Genomic DNA, 8,625 nt, shown 5'->3' with positions numbered 1-8,625 from the left:
TATATTTTATTAATTGAGCTTTACTCAAAGACTGTATACTTTAATTTCAATATTTTTGTGTTTCTTGTAGTTTATTATTTTGATGCAACACAATGCAATTATATTACAACCTAAACTCAAATTATCTGATTATTAATTAAAAGATATGTTGTGAGTGTAGACTACTAAAAAAAAAAAAGTACAGAAATTCAGTTACTTTACATTTTGTTTATTTAACATTTTTTCATGAAAATTTAAAAACATCACAAATGTTTTTATAAAACAACTAACATGGACATCGGCACCATAAAGTGAGCATTATAAATTCTGTGTAGAACATTTATCTTTTTATAAACTCACAAAGGACGACATCAGTACTAATTGCATCTTTCTCAAAATACACAAAAATGCAAAACAAAAAGTCAAATACTAATCACTTTTTTTTAAATAGAAATGAAAAACAATTTTTTAAAATGGGTACAAAGATGATCAGCTTCCAAATAACCAGATAAGGCAGTCAAGTATAGGAAAATTAGGTAAACTGATGGAGTTAAATCCACCCAAAGCCTGTAGTAAACTTAAAGTGCTTAAAGTGCTTCAAACAAAGTGCTCAGTAACAGAGTGCGTGTCCTAACAAACATTGCCTTATATTCCTTAAGAGCATGTAGGCAGGGGTTTCAGGGGTTTGCCGTCATCAAGCCCCATGAAGATATTTTGGACTAAGGCAAATGTGTGAACCAGCTTCCTGGGGTAGTCTAAATGCAGAGCATAGATCAAGCCAAACAATAAAGCAAATGCATTTGCAAATCTGGGAATATCACGCATCACCTAGTCGCCTTTCACCAAAACAGCCATGCTTGAGGAAGTAAAATGGACTGGACTGGGAAGCGCCGTCGGTAACCACTGTGAGAAGGGCAACTGGAGTGTCAATGAGGGTCGACTCATCCAATGCGTCCGCCTGGAATAGACACAGTATCAATGGTAAATGGCCTGTATTTGTATAGCGCTTTACACATTCAGTCATTCACACCCATTCACACACTGGTGATGGCAGCTACATTGTAGCCACAGCCACCCTGGGGCGCACTGACAGAGGCGAGGCTGCCGGACACTGGCACCAGCGGGCCCTCTGACCACCACCAGTAGGCAACGGGTGAAGTGTCTTGCCCAAGGACACAACGACCGAGACTGTCGGAGCCAGGGCTCGAACCGGCAACCTTCTGATTACAAGGCGAACTCCCAACTCTTGAGCCACGATCGCCCCAATTAAATAAGTAAGGTTGGTTTGAGAGAATGTGACAAGCATGACCTGTAATCTAGCAAAACATTCAGCAGTGTAGTGGGTTACTTTGTAACGAGTTAGGGTACTCTACTTTTTTTGAAAAATGTACATTAACGTGTTAGCTTCTTGCATTACATAATTTGTATTTTTATTATTTTTCTAAAAAAAAAAGTAATTTTTTATTTCATGACTTTATCTCAAAAAGAAACTAAATCTTGACTTCAGCCTGGTTTTTGGGCCACCTGCAGCATAGCCATAGTGCTGTGATACGCCTGTGCCCTGCTCCTGACCTGTGTGTGTGTGGGTTTTCTACAGAGAGGGTATTTTGTTTGTACAATTTGGTAGCTGCTAGGGTATTAAATTGTATTTAAAAAAATCCATAGCATTTTATCTTACTGGCAGAATTTAAGTAATGCAAAAATACACTTACATTACATGTCTAAAAGAATTCTGGGTCCTCCTCCCGCAGGTATACAGGAAGGGCACGAAGTACTGCAGTGCGTTTCACGTTGATATCAGGCGCCTCCTAAAAAGGGAAAAGAAAAGTTCATTTAACGCAAAGTTTTCAGGTGTCATTCTTTGGGGAGAATACATGTTTATGAAACTGCATGACATCAGACTCTACTAAATTTTGGAGACTTTTCTTTTAAGATACAACCTTTCTGTCTCTTGTGACAGAGAGTATGTTTCTTAATCATTTGACAAAAACCCTACACAGTATTTTAAAATAGTGTTCTCCAGATCAGAGCTGTGATCTATATAGAACATGGGGTTCAAAGCAAGGAAAAATTGTGTGTTTATCAGTGAAACTTTTAATTTGTGTTAATTTTATCATTATCAATATATGAAATCTTCACCTTAAGGGACTTAATGAATGGTTTCTTCAATAGATCTTTCAACTCACCTGTGTTTACTGTCTCCACCTGAAATTAATTGCAGTCTGAATTTTTTTTTCTTCTGTCTTTTTGTCTTTGGCCTTCAGCCTTGGAAGAAAAAATAAAAATATTGAAAACCTTATCAGCACACTAAATATACAACACCTTGCTATATTTCAATTGTTTTAGATAGAAGTTGCCACTGCTAGCTAAGTCACTTTTGAATGATGCTAATGAGAAGAAAAAAAAAAAACCTGCCGAACAATGAGGCTGCTGTTGTAAAAACGCCAACTTTCTTGCGTTGGCAAGGGGTCGTTAAAATATCACTAAGACCCTTTCTTTATGTGTGATTCTTCGTAAAACTGTGTTTTAATCGGTTAAAACTGTAAAACTGACGACATAATCTATGTTTGAAAAAGAGCGCGAACAACCGCGAACAACTATTCACCACCTGGGTCTGTGCTTTTTAACACAACAGCGCATTCGAAAACAAGTTATTGGCTGCAACATATTAATATACTTGCTTTTTTACGGAAAAAATAAACATAACGAAGGTTCAGTTTTACTTACAAGTTTCTCCAAATGTGTTCTCCAGTCGCTCGAGAAGGGCAGCCATATTGAACAGAATTTTCTGTCAACGTCGTTCAGGTTAGAGAGAAGACGTCATGACGTCATGACGTCCACATGCGGAGCTCGGAAAAAAACATTTACTCAAAAATCATAATTAAGAAAGCAGTATTTACTCTTAACTTCTAAGCCATGTACAATTATAACTGTTTGAATCGTTAACCGAACAGAAAAGTTTTAAGTTGTTTCAACTTTGTGGGGAATTTTAATTGTTATATCCACAAACTTTATAAGTCAGGTAGACTGTTGGGGTTTACAGTGTAGATGAACTTCATTAAAACTGCCTTTCTGTCATGTGAAGGCTGTGTGCAGGCAGGAAAAGGAACCAAAATACAGACTCATGGAAACAAAAGGTGAACTGGAATACAGCTTTAATGCTGGACGGCAAGACAGAAAACTGGCTGAACTAGAATACAAAATAAATTAACTTGGCAGGCTGGCAGAGAAAACACATACAGTACAATATGATGGTAGATCACAACACTAACACAGGGAAACACAAGGCTTAAATACACAGAGGGCGCAATCAGGGAATGGGTAACAGGAGGGAAACACAGCTGGGGCAAATCAAGCCTAACGAAACAGGGGAAGCAAGATACATTAACATAAGACATGGACCTTCAAAGTAAAACAGGAAACATAACACAGAGACACAGACTTGACACAGGGATACAGCAACTATGGAACAGAACAGAAACCAGAAGGCACAACTCTGACAAAGAAACCAAAAGACTAGAAATGATAAATAAAGGCAAAAATCAAAGTACAATAATAATGAAAACTCAAAACTCTGGGTCAACGACCCAGGCACCCGAACACTTTCTGTTAGCAGAAGTAGCTGAAAACAAAACAGTCTGTCTGATCTCCTCTTCACTTCACGTGTTCGAGCACTTCATGATGCAGCACACTCTGGCTCACTCTTTAAGGCCATCAAAGTAGAAGCAAGATTCAAAGATCAATAATAAATACTGGGAGCAGTCCAACCCTCCCCCCACCACCACCACATTGCACCTTTCTCTCTTCCTGTCTCAACAAGACTCACACTATCCCTCGAGTGGTGAACTTTAAAGGAAAATCCATCACACACTCTGGGCTGCACGTCCACTGACACACTCAGTCTTTATTTGCTGGTGGACAACTCTATTAGAGTCGTGATATGTTGAAGTGAAAACTCCCTCCAGGCCTGCAGTGCAGACCTGCGGCTCTTTGCCAGCTCGGCTGATGCCTCACCTAATTGTTTCACACTTAAATGTCAACTACGGCGTTAATGGAATGTGTCTAAAGAGCCCGTGACTGAAGGGAAGTAAATGTTTTACAGAACCATGGAGAAAGCCAACATGCAGGGCAAGATTTGTGGTTTCCTAATACAGAACTGGTCTCATTTCACAACTCAAGGAGCAACTCGATCACACTTACACAATGTGTTTACCCCGTACATGTTTAAGGAATTTCCTTTTAACTTTAGTAATGTATTTTAGTTGGCAGTGTGCTTTGTGCCAGCCCGTTCTCAATACTGCCTCTCTGTCATTAGGCATTCGATACAAAGTGTCCAGCTATGGAACAATGAAATCAGTCTCACTACCAATTGGCCACAAACAGTATATAGGACGCACAGGTTCAGTGCTAAAAGGGGTCTTCTAATCCAAACTCTGAATCTTTCCTAAGTTGTCATTGATACCTTATCTCACCCTTTGGTTAAGGCTTAAAGTAACCAAAGGGTGAGATAAAAGAATGTAGAATCCATTATACTCAAAGCCTAGACCGCTGGTTTGAAAACTTGTAATTTATACTACCATTGATCCTTTCAGCATACTTACACGGCAACAGTCTCATGGCATGGTATCACTTCTATTTTATCTATCCTATCTATAGATTCATCTGCAGATACATGAAGTGCAGTTTTGCAGGAAAAAGGAGGACGCAGGAAGACACTGGAGGTTAGAGGGGCTAGAGGAACTGGTAAGTTCATTCATCCTCCCAAGCAAAGACCACAGCTCAAGGAAATATTTTTTTTAATAATCTTGTGTTTGTGAGATGTTGAGCGAGTGTTATTAGAAGTTCTGTTGCTGTTTTGAATTTTGAATATGAAATTTGAATTTCAGTTGCTGTTTTTAAATCATAGTTTATGTTTAAAAAACAAACAAACAACAATGGTAAGAATCAGGTCAGGTCTTTTCTCACATGTTGCACACAGCAAGAGGTTCTTTTCATCAGATGTGTTCTCACTTTTGGAGATATTCAGCAGGTTTAAAAGACAGTGCTCACTGAATAAAGCTTTTAGGAAGCAAAAGATACGATACCCACTTGCTAGCTACGGATTCAAAACTCTGTTACTTGTGCTGTTCTGATGCAGCTGCAACCGGAAATCACATTGCCTTTGTCCCAGACATCTGACACATTAAATACCACAGTGTAACGAAGCTGTGGCAACAGCAAGTGCAATGCAACTATGTCCCAGTACTGGTACCCAGTATTGGTGAAAGTTTGGGGACCTCCACATCGGCACCACCTCCCACCCTTTTTTTTTTTTATCAGACTGGAAGCACTAGGGTTAGGGTTATGTTTATGAGCATGGAGATTTTGTGCATGTTAAACTTATTCACAGTTAGTTTTGATCTACACAAAGAAAAAATCTGAGTCCAAGACCAGGAATACAACTAATTTTTCCATATGGTAACAAAACAGACATTATCTGCCACCCCAGAAAACCCCAAACAGATTCTAAATGTAATCTACTTAGAAATTCAGATTTTTTTAAGATATTGCAAAAAGCTGTATAATGTCTGAGGATCAAAATGGAATCAATCCAAATTGAATTTCATGAAAGGAAGGCCAAAATCAGCTTTGTATTTGCAGGTAAGAAGCAAAACAATCTCACCAAGTCAGTGTACAGAAATAGGATATTTAGGAGTATGTATTTGCCATTAAACTGAGTGCTGACACAGCTTTTGGAAAAAGTCACTCAACCGATGCCGTTTCTCAAGAAACAAAATGCACAGGAGTAATAAATCACATTTCATGGTTTCTGTGTCTGTGAACATACATATAACACACACTTCTAGTAACACTACAATCACACAAAAGGATGTGTTGCACTTCTACAAACTATAACTCTGACCTCCTGTCAGTGAGCTGACAGCTGACAGGCTATGCAGTTTTCTGCAGACTTACTAGAAAATTTGCATTTGAACTACCGGTACTTGTTTTGATACATGTGCTGTCAGCACACTAGCTAGGACACCTCACATATTGTGCTAAATCTGGATGTCCATATTAGATCGCGGATATGATGAATGTTGATTCTGCTTCTGATTCTGGAGGAAGGGAATTCTTCTTCCCCACTCTCACCAAATGCTTCCTTATAGGGATCAACACATTTTGAGAGGATTTTCGTTCTAATGTTGTAGGGTTATTACCTTACAATACAGAGTGAACTAGTGCTAGAAAACTTATAAAATGAATTGAATCAAACTACAGTTCGTATTTAAAAGAAACCATGTGATCAGGGCTCACCTGTATATATGAATCATCCTGCAGACATTGCTGCGCCTATTTTGGGCTTCTTTGGGTACAGTTACACCACTGAGGGTCAGATATGGTCCTGAGCTGGACTTGATCTGAGTTACAGCTAGCACTGTGTGGAGTCGATCTAATCGCATTGTCGCAACAGATCTGACATCAGTTCAGGCTAAATGTGACAACATTTGGGCCACACCCGGAGTGCTACCTGGCTTTTGTCCAATACAACTTTTAACACAGTATATTTAAACAACATTAGCAGGACCACAGAGGAAGAAGACTTGAATACCAAAGTTGTCATGTAAGCAGTTTCTTTCTACTTCAGTTTGCCTTTCATATAAACAAACGTAAATGTTTCAATGATAACTTCATTCTCGAATCACATTAATTCAAAGGAATTTCGTACATAAAATGACACGAAATGTCTAATTTGAAGTCAAAACTCTCAGTAGCTCCTTATTTGAAATGTAAATAATGGCGCCAGATTCTGTTGTTAGTTCTTAAAAATGTCAGAATTCGTTCCAAGACCGAGAAACACCTCTGAGAAGTCCCACTTATGTGAGAGCTCTCAGCATATTTAGCCGTGTAATCAGATGACTGATACACACTGAGAGAAACTGGCAAACCGAATTAAAGAACGATTAGCGGAAGGTCCCAGATCGATCATATCTGAATGTGTGTGGGAAGCCCTGTAACATGGATGCTCTGGGCCCCCTGGTGGGACAATCCAGGTACAGCTGGTCCTTGTGTAACCACTCTGAAGTATTCATCACAGTTAAGTAGCGGGACCTGCGGAGAGTTCACGCTCTGCGCAACAGGAAGCGCTCTGCTTTGATTCCCCTCGGACAAAACCAAAAAGGGCGACTGGTGGCCTCAGGCCCACTCAAAACTGTGTCAAGAGTCTCCGTATTTGGAGGCATGACAAGGCGCCACAAGGCGCACAAATTAAAAGAGTTTTTTCTCCCCTCTCTTCTCTTGAAAGGGTGAAGCACATGATCACTTCCCTATTAAAACAGATAATGTGTGAAGCGCTGTGGCCCTCGGAAAGGCCGTCTTGTGATTTGAGAGCTCGCAGCTGATGTGCATTATCTGTCCCGTGACTAGGAAAGGACGCGGTGTGTGTGTGTGTGTGTGTGTGTGTGTGTGTGTGTGTGTGTGTGTGTGTGTGTGAGGGACAGTAGGAGGTAAGGAAGTTGAGGGGAAGAGCAGAAGACGCTTGGTAACACACGCGCGCGCACATGCACGCATGTACGCGTGCAAGGACACTCATCAGTCGCGCAGTGCGCAGGTTACTCACCATCCTTCGTCGGGGCCCTGGGTGTCCCCCAGTGGAACCAGTGAAACCCCCGGCAGGCGTCCTGAAGTGGCGGTGAGCGGTCAGTCACCTGCTGCTCTCCATCTCTAGACCCTCCGAGCGCTGAGGGCAGAGGAGGAGGGGGAGGAGGGGGAGGAAGAAGAGGAGGAGGGTGCTCGGGAGGAAAGAGGTCGAAAAATCCCGCAAGTTCAAAGGCAAAGTTTGATTCGAGGCAACAGTTTATCCTCCACTGGAACTTGTCTGCTGCTGCTGCTGCAAAGATTCCAGGCTCCTGTCCGATGCCGCCGTTTCAGGCTGCCGGGTGAAATCCTGTTGGCTGCAACAAACAGCCCCAACTTCCAAGACGCGTTTAAAAACTCCCTCCACCCAAAACACCCCCTCCCTGTGACCGTGTGAAGAGACGTCCTGATAAATGGAACAGCGTGCTCACCTGTCTGTTCAATAAACACGGAGCGCAGAGAGAGAGAGAGACACAGAGAGAGAGAGATGCTCCTCACACATTCAACAGCCGCTCCTGTGTTGCAATGCGGGTGCTGCTGCTGCCGTGGCAAAAAAACCAAAAAAATAAATCTCTCTCTCTAACACACACACACACCAACACACACACACCCCTCCTCGGCTGCCCATGCTACCCCCAGATGTGCTGCCTCCAGCGCCTGGAGCTGACCAGGACAGACGGGGATGCGGCGAGCAGCGAGCGTGTGGAGGAGGGTGGAGGAGAGCTCACTGTTGGAGGAGGCATGGGAGCTGGATGAGAGAGCGCGATGTGGATACCTGAGGGAGATTTGGGTGAAATTAGGTGGCATACAGACAAAGACGGGTGATCAGTAAAGTGGCGGAGGAGCATCTGTGCATGCCGCGCGTCAGTGCGCCTTAACCGGCGTTCCTGCACACGTAGAGCTTTCATGGTCCTTTCATTTGAATCTAGAAGTAATCGCGTTCTTTGAATGAAAGAGCTTGCGGTCTCTTCAAAAATCTTCAGTCAAAAATCACTTAGATGGTGACAAGTCAATATTTAGTGAATTGAA

At 41.6% G+C, this 8,625-nt stretch overlaps 1 long non-coding RNA gene across 1 annotated transcript; it reads right to left on the bottom strand.

Moving 5' to 3' along the window:
* Positions 1 to 538: 538 nt before the first annotated feature.
* Positions 539 to 2,750, bottom strand: LOC146618306 (uncharacterized). The gene is made up of 4 exons (XR_014906770.1): positions 2,707 to 2,750; positions 2,166 to 2,244; positions 1,692 to 1,787; positions 539 to 937 (listed from the first exon to the last, which is right to left on the bottom strand). It is a non-coding gene; the product is annotated as an uncharacterized LOC146618306 (long non-coding RNA).
* Positions 2,751 to 8,625: the final 5,875 nt, after the last annotated feature.

This window comes from Diplotaxodon limnothrissa, linkage group LG14 (genome assembly GCF_057381915.1).
Source record: "Diplotaxodon limnothrissa isolate DT_005_m linkage group LG14, D_limnothrissa_male_GT1.1, whole genome shotgun sequence".
NCBI classification, from domain to species: domain Eukaryota; kingdom Metazoa; phylum Chordata; class Actinopteri; order Cichliformes; family Cichlidae; genus Diplotaxodon; species Diplotaxodon limnothrissa.
This window is presented reverse-complemented; position numbering and strand designations above follow the sequence as displayed.